General features: G+C 35.4%; 1 protein-coding gene across 1 annotated transcript in view; it reads right to left on the reverse strand.

Annotated features, from left to right (window-relative positions):
* LOC149541753 (pre-rRNA-processing ESF1-like protein) overlaps window positions 1–16,872 on the reverse strand; it is a 99,415-nt gene that overhangs the window by 40,677 nt on the left and 41,866 nt on the right. The gene's annotated exons all lie outside the window — the stretch shown is intronic.

Consider the following 16,872-nt stretch of genomic DNA (forward strand, 5'->3'; position numbering starts at 1 on the left):
ATAAGGAATTGATTCTCACTGTTAGATCTTGTATAATTTTGAATTTACTTTTCATTGTATACCATTGGCCCCAAAGGTCACCTACAATGAAGTATAAAACTAATTGGACTAAGGTGGTCTCAGCATGCATCAATGACTTGAATATGTATACATACCAACCTCATTGACAATTAACAAGTTAATTCAGATAGATAAATAAAGTTGACAGGTCCTGTCACATCAAATGTCTCTCTTGCGCATGATCATTTTCATATTCAACTCAAATTCATATCAATTCGATATAATTGTAGTCTTCAGTTTCCACATGCAAGTCACCACAAGGCCTCTGTATGAATTGACACTTTCAAGGCAACAAAATTTGTGTGATGTTTGTTCAAGAAATTACATCTGCCTATATATAAGCTCACCAAAAATCTGTTTTTTTTGGGTTTGGGGGCGGTGCGGGGAGCCGACAAGCTTGTACCTTTGCACCAGAAAGGGAATTGCTCTTTCATCCCTTAAAACCAAGTCACAGAGCAGAGCGGGTCCGTAACATGTTACTGCAGCTGTACTGGCATTGTCTCCCACAGATCAGGATAAGTAGTTTAAAGCTTGCCCAAGGAATGATCATTCCTTACAAGAGAGCTGAATCCCCCTTGTATTGAGCTATTGTCACAAGTGTCGCCTGCTCAAGTGGCTAGCAAGCCAAACCATAACTCATTCCTCTGTCAAGCTACAGTTTGATTTCAAAGGATGGCAATTTTTGTCCTATTTAGGAAAGATCAACCAATCATGTTCACACTCTAATACTGAGAATAATTGTCCAGCCAGGAAGCACATCAACAAATCTAACTTGAAAAAGACATCACCACAAGAAGCACATCAGCATGCAGGTGGCATTTTTTTTGTTACAGGTTAAACTGGTGCAAATTTCCTATTCTGGACTGAAATTTCTCAATGCCCTCTCTTCACCATATGGGATTGTTTTGAACCCTATTTTTTTCCACTGCATGTAATTTTCATCCTCTACACATCGATATAGGTTTTGTAAGATTTGGATCAATAACAAGTTAACAACATATTCAATCAAGTTTAGTTTTACACTAGACAATCTCTGCAGATCAATCTATGCTTATGGAAGGATCCGGGTGGAGGTATCTGAGGGGCTCTGGAAGTATGTCCTGCAGGACAACCTAGCCCCTACGGACACAGCTGAGTTGAAGATCAGAGCAGGGAATGTCAGGAAGGGATCCATGGATTAATCACATTTTGCCACCAATGATAGGTTTCACCACCAATGGATCAAAGAGAAAGACCCAAACGAGTTCAAAAGCTCGTTTAGAACCAAAAACAGTTCCTACATATGTTCAGTCCATGCATTGAATAGGCTGTCAGCTTGGTGCACAACATCCATTGAATATCAAATAAAGGTTGCCAAACTCAAAGTCAACAAAACACATAACCATCGTGTTTCTTGCATATATTTGTCTTCATTGCCATCTTCCAAATGACATTTTCTTCACAAATCTTCTTCAAATGGCTCACCCATGTAGTTTATGCACAAATAACCTTTCAAGGGGCCATTAGTCAATCAATCATCTCACTTTTTCAATTGGCCTTTTCCTACCAGACTGGGGCATATTATTTTGTTCATCTTTTCTGAATTTTCATCTCAACTACTTGTGTTGTCTTTGAAACAATGTCACTTCAAACGTTGCTTCAAAGAGAGGCAAAATGTAGACATTGAAACTATCCCCCCGATTATTGAGTCCGACTTATCATCATATCATTCCTAATCATTGACCACATTAGTTTATCATAAGTATTTTTCAACCGTGTCATTTACCATTTATTAACCATTCTATTTATTATTTTTTAGTTATCCATTTAATTAAATGAGCTAAATATTCACTTTCAAATGAAATTTTCATTTTTATCTCGTCATTCAACTCTCCACTTAACTTTGCCTTGATTTATAAATTCCATCATTGACCAATTGACTCCATCTTCAAATGGAATTTTTTTCCTCATATTCATCTTATTAATCAAATTTAAAAAATCATTATTATCTTTTCATGGATTTGAAATTGTAGATTTCTATTTCATTTGAGTTGACCGCACAATCCCTTTAGTTAACTCGGGGCTTGATCTCATCCTCATTTTCCGTTTGATTTTTCATTAGTAAGTCTAAAAATTGGATCATTCTTTTATCATTTTCATACCTCACATCTTAATGCAAATCAACTTTGTCAAAACCAGTTATCATCCAAATATAGTGTCATGTTGTTGAATTGCATCCACATTCCAACAAGTGAATTGATTCTTAAATAGGAATTTGTAACTTGTTTGGTTAATCCCAGAGTACGTTTTGTTTTCAATTTATCATTTTCTCATTTATCATTTCACTGTGTACAGATACATCGAGCTCTCATAGCTCAACATAACAATCCCACTGCCAATAAACAAGCCAAGAAGTAAATTGATTGAGAAAATGCCATGCATGTTGACTATGATGCCCTCATGCAAAATTGTACTTCTGAGCTTGTTGCTCAATCTAATCATGCAAACAGTGTAAGATGCAAATGAGTTGACAAAACAAAATAAAATGCTAAATGGTAATGCTGACAAACTCAAGTCCATCTTTGTTCTTGTTGCTCACGTTGATAACAGCCACAAGATATTCTCTTCTTCCCTCCTTTACATGGGAGGATCTTCAAATGGTTGTGAAGAGGATGTTTCTTCATGATGATTTACATGACAAGGCCTTCATGGAGCAACCTCCCAATCTTCAGCAGCAAGGTGATATTCCTTTTGTTTATAGCTCTTATGGATTCAAGTAAGTTCCCTGATCATGACAGGAGAAAAAATCACATATTTTTCATTTCTTTTAATTTGCAGGTCATGGGAGGAATTACCATTTCTATAGACGACACAAGGATTGTACCATATGCTGACAATATGATCATTGCCAAAGAATTGTCCTCAGTCTTTTGTGGGATGAGAATCAGACTCCATGATTCCTTTGAGGTTATACACATGGGCCTTCCCTATTAATTTGTTAGAATCAAAATCCCTCAAACTCCAATTGTTATTATGCCAATAAACCTTGAGCTGTCTTTAGTTATTTGGTCTTCCAATCTGCAATATCACTCTTACACCTCTTCCTATAAGCATGCAACTTCAATAATTTTAGTCCTAAATATACCTTGTTGGATCCTGTACGGTTTTTTTTAAATGACTCACACTTGCCCCAATATTTTATAAAGACATCGCATGCATCACATGCAAGCTGCCAGGTATATCCTTGCTGGATCCTCTTCATATAAGCTTGCCATTTGTCAGACAAGTATAAGCCTCCTATTGCTTTGGTAAAGTGATACATATTGCAAAAACATTGACTGTGATTTGGAAAACTGAATGAGTACATCAAGAAACATGTATTTTTCTTTCGTCAAGGCCTATTTGTTTAAAGAGCTCCATGGGTCGCAATAATAGTGTGAGTGCCATTTGGATGACACAAAATCCTATTTACAATCAATGCACATTACACACTGAGATTTACATGTGAAGAGCATACAAAAAATACTGAGAGGGGGAGAGGCAGGGTGATTCAATATTTTAAAATTTTAAAGTCATGAAAACACATAAAACATAAAGAGAGGAACCATCAAGATGCAAACACAAAATATCTCATGGAGAATCCTTTCGGGCAAAAAAATATTATACATGTATTGAACAAAGAAGATGAAAACTCCTTCTATAGATTTACAAAGAGGATGTTTCTATTATGACACAATCGTGAACGAAAGATGAAAATAGAAACTACAAACTAAACTAAAGATTAACTAAGATGACCATTAAAGAATCATTACAATATTCTAATAAAAAAAACCACACACAATAACTTTCATTGCCAAAATGGGCACCAACCCAAATTACATTAGTGAACACCAACTCTCTTCGAAGTGCCAACTCTAATCAATTGAGGCACCAAGCTTAATTTGAGCACTAAAACTTAAAGTAGTTCTTCGCTAGTTCTCTTTAAACCATTATCACTTGAATCACCAGCTCAAACATTATACTCCACCTGCTGCAATTCATTTCAAGCATTTCCTGCTATAGAGAAAGTAATGCCTAGCTCCTACAATCTTCATCTCTTCTTTTTACGTGCAGCTGGTATAAACTCGTGCCCACCTGTTCTCATTTACTTTCACTGGTTATATATTATCTGCAAATAATACTTCGTCACGTTTAGCATTAGGGAAGCTAAACTAAATAAAAATTACCACAACCCTAGCCACACGTCCAGTCTATAAAAGATTGATTTAAATTCCAACATCATACTCAACTATTTTTATCGTCTAGTACAAAAAGATAACAGCTCTGTAATAAATATTTTTCAGGATGCAAAAACACATTGCAGTTGCACCTCCGTTGAATTTCTCTCACCCTCAAATAAATTCTTCATGCTCAAATACATTGCACAATACAAAAACCACTTCCCAGATATAATAACGAAGAATAACGCAGCTTATAATAAAAACATGTATCGCCTCAATATGATCATTGCTCTCAAGAACACCTGCTAGTCATGACACTGATAATATCACTACTAATAATAAAATACTTTGCACCACTTCAGAGCCACCAGACTCAAAAATGTTACAAAGACTCTGAAGCAGTCACTGACTGGGATAACACCAGACACAGGGCCCATAGTTCTATTTCACAATAAATTAATTCATTCATCCTCACACACACTTGTAGCAAGTAGCAACCTTCCTAGCTATAATTGGGTTGCAATATCTAATCATAAAGCAATAAGAAATCGAAAGCCAGGAAAACTTTCATCTCCCAGACACAACATTTACTATTTTATTTAATTGAAACTCAAAGGCTTGAGACACCAATATTGATGTCATGGAAATTAGTCTGATTTGGAACATGTCAGCAGGTGAAGTAGACAAGTAGGCAACTTAAGCAGGCACCCAACTAGCTCAAGAAAACAACTAAGCAACCCAAGCATGCAACCAAGTAGCTAAACCAGACAACCAACTAGCTAAAGAAGACAACCAAGAAGCTCAATCATACAACCAAACAGCTCAAGCAAACAACCAAGCAGCTCAACCACATAACCAAACAGCTCAAGCAGACAACCAAGCAGTTCATTCTAATTCTCTCTACTTTGAGTAATCCTCTGAAATTTATACAACCTTGATCATAAACCTTTGACATCAATGACAACATATTCAAAAATCTCCCCATTTGTCGTTGATGGCAACTCCATCTGAAACCAAATTGAAACTAACAAGCTCTTAAATAATACTAGACAAGTAGGCAACTTAAGCAGGCACCCAACTAGCTCAAGAAAACAACTAAGTAACCCAAGCATGCAACCAAGTAGCTAAACTAGACAACCAACTAGCTAAAGAAGACAACCAAGAAGCTCAAGCATGCAACCAAGTAACTCATGCAAACAATCAAGCAGCTCAACCTCATAAACCAAACAGCTCAAGCAGACAACCAAGCAGTTCATTCTAATTCTCTCTACTTTGAGTAATCCTTCGAAATTTATACGACCTTGATCATAAACCTTTGACATCAATGACAACATATTAAAAAATCTCCCCATTTGTCACTATGGCAACTCCGTCTGAAACCAAATTGAAACAAACAAGCTCTTAAATAATACTACTCTTCATGACTTACCTAACTTACCATGAAATAAATTTGCTCCTCGTGACATTTATCCCCCATGGACATCAATGACAAAAACCAATTTGCATGACTGAAATGGGGCTAATAGAATGTTAAGTCCAATGAATGGAATCACTCCCAGCTTCTCACTTGTTAGCAATAGCAGCCATACTTGCATCAACAATATGTTTGCCATCGTTTCTAAAATGACAACCATCTGAATTGAAAACTAAACAATGTTCTTGATCACACAATTGACCCACACCTAATAGGTTGTAATTCAGTCCTTTGACATATAAAGCATTTTCAACTGTTGAATGACCATCATGCAAAACAAGTGTACCTGTACCTTTGATTTTTGCCTTAGTTGCCGATTTGGGCACGTGAATCGGATGTGTGTTCGGGATTTTTTTTCCACAATTATGATTCGTGGAGGACTCATGTGCATATATATATATATATATATATATATATATATATATATATACGTGAATCGGATGTGTGTCCGGAATTTTATTTTCCCCAATTATGATTCGTGGAGGACTCATGTGCATATATATATATATATATATATATATATATATATATATATATATATATATATATATATATATATATATAAGCGAAATATACATAATTCTATAACTAAATCGTTTCATATTATGAATCTATGAATCTAGTATACTTGATAATTGATCTATTTTCATGATTATAAAAAAAATCAACACATTCACATTGAATTCCTAATTTAACTAGGGCCCACCATTTTATGTTTTTGTGCCTTATATTTCTGTGGATCAGCGCTGAATTCTCGAGTTATGGCTTTGGATTCTTGACAATTTGGGCAAGATCCTCGATTCTACCTGTGAATCCGTCAAAATCCACGAGTTGTGGAGGATCCACAAGCAGAATCAAGAATCATGCCCGGATCCTCAAGGATCCATGCCCGAATCCAAATCCGGATCCGATTTGTCTAGGACGAATCCGGCAATTAAGATTTTTGCAGATAATAGTGATAAACTTGCTCGTCTCTAGTAATATGCCTAGAACAACCACATTTAATATGCTATGTCTTTTCTATTTTGTGCAAGAGATATTTGCACAGTCAGAAATTCGACCAATACTTCTTTCTCCTTCCTTCGAACCTTTGCAAGCTCTTTTGCTTTGCCCTCTTTCTCAATTCTTCTTGTTCTACTTGGAAAAATCTTTCATACCACTTCTACAAACTTTTGCAAAATCACTATAGTATACCACATTGTAGCTCCTTAGAGGAGCAAAAGAATTCCTATCCATAAGTCTGAAATTATTTCTTTCAAGCATTCTACAGTTGATTGCCTTGTACTTAAAATAATTGCAATAGAAACGATAAACACGAAATAAAGATTATTAGACTTGTTCATGCATCATTGTCTTGAGATAGGAGGCTTCTTGAAAACATCATTTCTGATTTTTGAAGATGAATTCTTTGTGCTACCAACATTGATCTTTTGCTGTTCTTCCTTTGTAGTCTTCGAGCTTTTTGACCTTCTTCGAGACCAACTCCACCTTTATCAGTAGATGATCTTTGTAAGCCAATGACCTTGTCCAAAGACAAAAAAACTTTACTAATTTATCTTCTCAATGATATCACTATGTCAACGATTTTTCTAACTTTCTAAGTGAAACAATTTCAGCTTCATCACAGTTTTCTTCCTTGAGCTTAAGCTGATTTCTGATTTCTTCATCACGTTTTAGGGGATGGGGACATGTTTCTGATACAGGTACATTTTAGGGCCAATTTTCAGTGGATGGCAATTTTAAAAATTGGGAAATTTTTATATGGAGGGAGAGATTTCAAATATGCATATTGTAAGATTGATCAACAATTCACCATAAACATTTTTTAAGTTCATTATATAGCACATTAAAGAAATTCAAATACTTTCGTTGTAAAAATATGGCATACATGCAGAAAAAAAAACAAAGGCTCCACGTTTCATGCATGAAATGACATTAAATATTAAAATGTAAACAATAGATATGATTGTGATATTGGTATCAGGATTTAACTATGTAGTTTTTGAGTCAAACTCATTGACCACAGTTAAATCCTGATAGCAATATCACAATTTGACTTGTTATGGAAATTATCTCCTACTTATCAATTGATGAGCTTAATGGGCTTTCTAATGAATGGTTCATAAGGCACAACACTTGGTGAAGGTTTTGCAAATGGGGTTGCAAGCAAAGTGGGTTTGACTAGGGAGGACACTCCGTAGTTAAGCGTGCTCAAGCTAGAGTAGTACTAGGATGGGTGACCTCACGAGAAGTCTTGATGCTTCACCTCTGTGAGCATCACCTAGATCCAATGAGTGCTTTAAGTGTTCCATTTATTCTCATGAGAGATGAGTTCTTGTTGAATCGCTACTCATGAAACATGGGTCAATTTGACTCAAAAACAACACAATTAAATCCTGATAGCAATATCACAATATGACTTGGTGTGGAAATTATCTCCTACTTATCAATTGATGAGCTTAAGGAGCTTTCTAATGAATGGTTCATAAGGCACAACACTTGGTGAAGGTTTTGCAAATGGGGTTGCAAGCAGAGTGGATTTAACCATGGAGGAAAATCCGTAGTTAAGCACGCTCAAGCTGGAGTAGTATTGGGATGGGTGGCCTCCTAGGAAGTCCCGGTGCTTCACCTCTGTGAGCATCACCTAGATCCAATGTATGCTAAGTGTGCTAACTATTCTATTTATTCTCGTCAAAGATGGATTCTTGTTGAAATGCTACTCATGAAACATGGGTCAATGAGTTTGACTCAAAAACTACACAATTAAATCCTGATAGCAATATCACAATTTGACTTGTTGTGGAAATTATCTCCTACTTATCAATAGATATGATGTTATAAGTCTAAAACTAAAATACAAAACAGTAAACAATAACATAGAAGTCCAACTCCATAACCAATTATCCATACTAATGAAAATCAATAATGTATCTAAATCCAAATCATTCTTAGAGTCAACGTCTAAGTCAATGGTAGGATGAGGGTCTTCCTTGTCCATGGAAACCCAAATAATCCTGTAAGTGCCATCCTCCTCCACCTGCATTGCATCCTCGAGATTGACATCCCAACGTAAGGCTGGACTTTGACGATACTCAATACTCTATCGATCATGAAACCACAATGCACTGTGAATAGCCACTAACTTCACTAATTATCAAGATGTAAGATTAGTCCTCTTGGCTGATTGGATGAAGCTATATGTGGACTAATCCCTCATAGTAGTCGAGGAATTGGCAACTTGTGAAAGAAGATAAACGACAAATATTCTCAGCTCAGGTGCATCTCTATCATGCCACGTCCACCATCCAATAGGGTCGGTTTGAGCTAATTTAGCTCTATCCCTCCTCTTCTCTCATTTGCCAAAGATGGACCATGAAGATTGGAGAATGCAAGCCACAGACCCCAAAGTTTAGTAGCGTCATCTCCATTGTACATTTTAGCAAGGACCTTACAAAAACCCTCCACCTAAGTTAAACACACAAAAAAACATACTAAATAATATTAAATCAAAATGAAGAGATAATCATAAGAGATCTACTTTGCTATTTGAAATTTAAATTGGAAACTTGAGATTTCAGAATTGAGACTCACCTCCTCATCAGCAAATGGAGCCACTATCCCAGGTCTCGGTTGATACCATTTTGGGTTGAGAGCATAGACTGCCATGTGAATGCTTACAATGTTCTATTGTCACATCACAATGGGCCTAAGATGCTCCTCATAAAATGTCAAAGTAGGGTCCCTGCTATGAGTAGTTTGCTTGATCTAACCAAGCATGCTATCAAAGGTCTCATTAATTTCTCCAAGGTTAGGAGAGATTGTATTAGCATATCTAATCACCCACACAATAGGTTCAATGAAGGAGCAAATGTATTTGCAAGAGAAAGAAAGTTACAAGTTACAAACATCTTAGAGTTTAGAATTTTCAATTCTTTAATTATAAAATCAGCAAATGTCAAAAACAGGAATAATTTTATTAAATCGGCAATAACATTTTTCTTATGTCATTATGGACCACTAGTCATCATCAAGGACTCTTTGTGTCACACTTCTAACCTCATGTGTACTGGACTTGTACCATCTACTCCACTCTACATTGATCACCGTGTTTTGTAGGCTATCTTGAACCTCAAGCATCCTCTCCAACAATGTAAAGGTTAGCATATCTAATCTCAACCGGCTTGAGGAATTTCTTTTTCAAAAATGTCTTAAATAATGCAAAAAATGTGTGATGGTTGCAAATAAGCATTTGCACATCTCTAGCCTCCCACTCCATTGCCTTTATCCAAACAATTTCCCTAGTGTCCATCAAGGTGTTGTTCAATGCATGTACACAACATGGAGTCCAAAAAATGTGCTTATAAGCACCATCCACCATCATGCCAATTAACATACACACCCAAGCCAAATTAATAACTACTTGCACAACATTAGTGAGTCCAACCTCTTTTATAGCATCTTTCAATATCTGAAATTGGAAGGATGCATTCTTTTTTGTCCCTGAACAATCTATATCTCTAAGAAAATATGAGTCCATTGTGTTGGTGACAAAAAGATTGATGAGTGGCTAATGCTTGATATCGGTCCACCCATCCATGATGATGGAGCATTCATCCCTCAACCATGTCTATCTCATATCCTCCATCAAAATGCTCACTTTTGAGTACTATCTATCAAGAAGGGCGGTGCATAGTTTTGTTTCTTGAGATGGTACAAATGAGGCACCAGCAACATAGATATCTTTTCACGTTTGTTTAAAATATAAGAAATGTGACACATGGAATGGTATAGCATGAGAAATAAGAAATTTGACAATGGATGATTTGGCAACCTCTTTTGCTTCAAAATCAAACAAATCAACAATACTGGTATCTCTTTTAGTCGTTTTTCCCTTCCCTTCAGTACAAGTAGGAGTAAGCGTGCTACTTTCTTCCCTATGAGAAGGATGAGTCAAAGGTATACTAGCCTACACGTTCTCTATTGAAGTTCTAGATTTTAATGCCTCCCCCACCATGTGCAATCTAATCACCTCAATTTTCTGTTCTTGTGTTAGTTTTTTTGCAAACTTTGACCCCTTGACCACCTATCCACAAAAGATGGCAATGGACTTTAGCATAGCTCCCAAAATAATGTTTGTGGCACAAATGGTGCTCCCATTCCCTACTATCCTTAGAAAAAAAAATTGTATCCTTATCTCCTATTGTGGCAAATTGTAGAAGAGGTTTATTGGGGTTCAATGGACCGAATTGCAAATTTTTTGAGGGTTTGAGAAGGGCACTCAAATGGATTAGAGGTTGTTGCCTTTGCTATATCTACATCAGTTGAAGAACCCCCTACACTTGCCCTAGTACTATGTCTTTTTCTTTAAGATGTTTGAGTTTCTTGCATGACAACATTCATCCGACCACTACTCCCCTCACTCTCATTATTGCTCGTAATTATGCAATGTAATATAGTGCTGCAAGTTTTTTTTAAATACATTTCACTCAAAGTGCCCTTTCTGTGTGTTGCAAAACATATAAAAAAGAGAAAAAAAATGGCCACAAAGTTGAAATAAACAAATGAAACATGAAAAACATACTTGGAATGAAGAAGATTTGATAGAAATACCTCATCTTGCAACTCGAAAAGGGAGAATTTCTTCACTATTGCTGTTGCTCTATCTTCTTCTTGGCAATTATGGTTTAAAATGATTGTGTTAACCTTTTTGGTCTTTTTATGGCCCAAATAGGGTTTCATTTTTTTTAATGTCTTTTTCAACCCACAAGTCCCACATGGTGAGCAAAAGAGTTTAAATAAACTTATTTTATGTTTCAATGTTGGCTTTTTTGTTGGGCTATCTATGACAAACGAGGATCAACTAGCAGGTATCGTTGTTCCCGAGTTTCCACCTAGCTTCAAAATGACATTTTGGGAACAATACCCAATTTGGCAAAAATGGGATGGCTTTTACGGGCAGTAAATTCTCATCCTCATGTACCATTGACAGGTGCAGGTGTAATTTTCTAAGGGATGCGTACACATGGAGCATCGATTTTCTTAGCTTCTTCAACTTGACCCTTCATTTCATCTATCAACTTTTTTACATCTCCAAGAGCATGAGATGTCTTGTTTTTTGCCTCATTCCCTCTTGTAGCCGCAACTTCAAGTTCTGATATTTCTTTCTAAGTCCCCTGATTTCATTTAAAATATTTTATAACTCCTCTTCAAGATCTTCTTCTTCTTCCTAAGTATGATCTTCATGAGAACCCATGTGTGCAATCAAGATCAACCTCCAAGCAGTTACAATCTTTTCAAATGGAGATCTTCTCTAATAGAAATAAAAGTGCACACAGAAAACACTAGGGAGGGGGGGAGATGGGGTGGTGTATCAATATTTTAAACTTTTAAAGTAATAAAACCACATAAAACATAAAGAGAGCAACCATCAACCCAAACACAAAATTTCTCAAGGAAACCCCTTTCAAGAAAAAAACCACAACACACAAAAGCTTTCATTAATGAAATGGCCACCAACTTCGATCAGTTGAAGCACCAACGTCAATTGGAGCACCAACTCAAAAATAAACTAAAGCTTAGTCCAATTCTTGATTAGTTCTCTTTAAACTTAAGTTACAAGTTCGGATGCGAGTATTAAAATTGTTAAAAACGGGGCAATGATTGTAATATCATGAACTCTAATAGCATTTATAGACACTAATTACAATGTAGTCTAAAAATAGACTAAAGTGAGAAAAAATAAAAAATAAAGCCTAGATAACTATTAACTAAGATTCTAGAAGATCGAGCTAAATCTAGCAAGAACCAAGGATACTTGAAATAAATTAATACCCTCCCTCAATGATCATTCTATCAACTAACCTGTAGAAGACAATACATGTCTTGTAATCACAAATTCTTCAAGACATTCTGCTATTGTAGAGACTCCTCCTTGCATCTATAGAATGTTAATGACCAAGATTAGCCAAAAAACAGAGAAGGTAATACCCTTCTTCAAAATGATTTGTTATCATGAGAGTAGAACCTACCACATACTCTTCCCACTAACTGGAAATCATCATTAAAACATCCAATTTGATGTTGGATAACCGAATTGTCCTTCCCTGAATGGAAAAGTCGACAAACCCTCCAAACTTTGCAAATGTGGAAGATGCTTTGGAACACGCTGCAAAATACCATGATTTGAAGATTACAAAGCATCGCTTTGCGGAAAAAAAAAAAAAAAACTAAAATAACATCCCATGCGAATATATTACAGAAACCAGAGATAATTTTTGAGGAGAAAAACTTATCAAAACCAAAAAGAATTTTAAGTTGAAAAATCGATCAAAACCAAATAGAAGCAAAGATACATATTAGAAAATACTGAACTCCCTTTTTTAGCAAAAACTGTAAAACCAAACTGATTTTTTTTTTTTTACGAAAAAAATTATGAAAACCCAACTGAATTTATTTCAAGGGCAAAAAGTATGAATAAATACCCAACTAAATTTTTTTTAAGGGAAAAATTTGTGAAAACCCAACTAAATTTTTTGCAAGGAAAACAACTATTAAAACCCACCAAATAAATTGAGGATAAAATTGTTAAAACCCTCCTAGAGTTTTTTGAGGGAAAAATTAATAAACCCATCATATTTTTAATTTTTTAAAGCACAAAAAACCCAGAAAATTGAAACCTAAAATTTTTGGATTAGGGTTTAAAGCGAAAAATTCCAAAAAATATATCAAAAGTTGCAAATTAAGAAAATTCTAAAATTAACGCAGGTGTTTACTTATTCAAAACATCCCTGTCGCTAACTACATCTACTGAGTAAATAAGATTGGGTGTAATGGCAGAACAAACACCACTATTCGCTAAGGAATTCCCTCCTGCTAAAAGCCAAAACCAAAGTAACAAGACTCCTCGCAAGTCAAGCGAATCAGCTGAGTCAACGAGTCAAGTAGCCTCAGCCAAGTCAAAATGGCCCGTAAACTTGGCTCGTTGGGTCACCTTGGGTGACTTTCCTGACTCTCCTAACCAGCAGGTTGACCACATGACTCACAAGTCACAATGTACTTGCCCTGGCCACAGCTACGCAAAAACGAATGTCAAAAAACAATAAAATTTAGTTTGTTTGTTTTTTCTGATAAATGGAGGCAAATGTTTAGGCCTTTAGCCAAAAACCTTCAACAAATCGCCATCCACATATTGAGCCAGCCATGTAGTGCTTCTAGATGTAAGCGCAACTAAAGCGTGTTCGAGCACATCCACTCAAAGAAGAGTAACAGGTTGTCTGTGGTGAGAATGAATAATCTAGTCTTTTGCATTACAACCTGCGCCATAGGACCAAGGAGATTTTGGATAGTGACACCTCTCTGATTACTCTAGAGGAGGTTGACCCAAAGTCTAAGTGGCTCACTGAGGCTACTGATCCTGTCTTCGATGATGGGGACCTAGAGTGGGTTGACCAAGTAGAGAGAGAGGCTGAGGTCGTGGCTATGGCAGCAGAGGAGTAGAGAGCTACAATTGATCCTAGTAGCACTTCAGGCAGAGACTACAATTGATCCTAGTAGCACTTCACAGGCAAAGACTATGTCTAATCAATCATCCAGGACCTACCTTATATGCCTTACTAGGAGGCATAATTTAGATTATTCTAAGGATGAGGACTAGGAGCCATAGCTAGACTTGTTTTAACTTTACATATGTTTGGAACATTTGATGATGACTATTGATGTGATGATTTCATGGATTTGATATACATTTTGATGGATTTCATGGATTTTATATATATATATGTTTGTTATTTACTTCAGCTACAATTTACCTTGGTACTTATGTAACCGATGTATGTTTATGTATGTGATCAAATTACCTTTGATTTCATGATATTATTATGTCTTTCAGCTTTATTTAATAATGGGTGCATGGAATGCTCTTTAAATCTTTAAAAACCTTTAAATGTGAAGAGTTTTGTCACTTAGCCAAGTCACTATCGAGTCATGAGCGAATCCGAGCCGGTTCACGAGTTGAGTTACCCTTGCTGAGTCAAGGCTGAGTCTAAATCTCAGTTCTATGGCCAAAACATTCATAGGTCAAAAATGGAGACTGCATGCCAAGATTAACATTGAATATGTAGAGAAATTTGTTGATGGCATGGCTGAAAGGAAACGCAAGGTGTGGTTTGGAATTGTCGCCGAAAACTTCCATAGAATCAGCTAAAACCGACTATCTAACAAAGTGGACTGTCAGTTGAAAACACAAGTCAAAACATGTCTCCTCTACCCATCAAAAGCTTGATCTTTGTGTTTTAATGTTTAAACCCAAAATCCAAAAAGCGCAGGTCCAAACTAAGAAAACACAACCTTTCAACATGTCATTGACAGAATTTTGATGAAAAACAGAAATCACTAGCCTCAAAGGGCCAAATCACCCAGAAAGAAATGCCAAAAATAGGGGAAAATATGCTACTGACAAAGACATGGGCTTAGCTTCTACTTTTTTCCATGATTGGATTAGTTAAAAGTGTTAAAAACCCTTGACAAGTCCATCAAAACTAGGCCTTGTTGCAGTAAATCCTAGATGGGTTTAAATCATATTGCAACAAAGTTTTCTTATTAGTCCCTTCCTTATAGGCAGGAGACTATAGTTTTTGCCCTATTTATACTATTACTATTTTTTTCAAAAATCTAAAAACATTACCAAATGTTAAATGTCTGTCAATATTATTATTAAAATACATATTTTTCATACTTAAATGCTATTTTTTATTGGTTATTACTATTTTTGCTAGTGGTTTAAACATTTTTATAAATCCATTGAAATTCTTTTATTGCTATGTGAAAGGAAAGTGGCTTAAATAAAGGACACACATTTAATTTGGCCTTAGTGGTTGCATTATATTCATTAAGCTTCCGCCATATGTGCATTTTATTGAGAGGCCATATATGCATTTTATTGTGCGTGAAATACATTAAATGAAGGATACATCCATCTAAATAAATGTTGTCATCCACCCACTATTTTCTCCACCTCCTTTATAATATGTGGTGTAGCATATAACTTGCCTTTTCTATTCAACATTAGTTTCCCCAACAATTTCAACTACGAATATATATTGAAATAAGTATATACAAGTATTTTATTATTGTCTATCTTAAAATAAGTTTATTTACAATAACTAGTATTAAGTTTGTTGCCATAAAATTGTTTGCAAGAAATACATTGGATCTTATCTACACTATATATTTGTACATTATGTTCTAATTACATACTTACAGATTAATATTTTTTAAAATATATATGATTAACACAAAATTTGACAAATCAATCACTAAAAAAATCATCTTGCAGAGCCCTTGTTTTCATTAAAAAATCAAAAAAATTGATTTCTAGAAAAAAATTGAAATCAAAAGAGACAACAAATTTTTAAACCCCATCGACCTACTTTGATACCATTAAATTGTTAAATAGAAGGACAATAATTGTATAATCAATGAACTCTTAAATAGAGTTTACAGACATTAATTATAGTATAGTCTAAAACTAGACTATATTGAGAAAAACTAAAAAAGGGAGCCTAAATGACCATTAACTAAGATCCTAGAAAATTGAGCTAAATTTAGTAAGTACACCACTACATGAATGCATGGGAAACAAAATTAGGGGTTGGATGTGTTTGGGTACGTGTGTATATATATAATAAAAGAAATATGATAATTCATAAATATAATTATTAAATTCTATTTTAGAAACATTATTAAAAAAAACACTAAACTTTCGTTTAAAGAAAAAAAATTATTAACCAATATGCATCCAAGCACATGGGCGCACACAGTTGCCTTTGATGCAAAGGTCTCTAAGATGCATACAATAACTCTGCTTTAAACCATTATCACTTAAATTGCCATCTGAAACAATATACTTCACCTACCGTAATTCATTCAAGTGTTTCCTGCTATAGAGAAAGTAATGTCCAATGCCTCCAATCTTCATTTCTTCTACATACACACAGCCGGTACAAACTCATACACACCTGTCTTCATTCCCTTTCACTAGTTATAGATTCTCTGCAAACAATACTTCGTCACTTTTAGCTTTTTGGAAGGTCAACTAAGTAAAAACTACAACATTAGCCACACTTCCAATCTATGAATAGA

The sequence above is a fragment of the Cupressus sempervirens genome, chromosome 8 (genome assembly GCF_028749045.1).
Source record: "Cupressus sempervirens isolate cs-2001-9-10 chromosome 8, ASM2874904v1, whole genome shotgun sequence".
Taxonomy (NCBI): domain Eukaryota; kingdom Viridiplantae; phylum Streptophyta; class Pinopsida; order Cupressales; family Cupressaceae; genus Cupressus; species Cupressus sempervirens.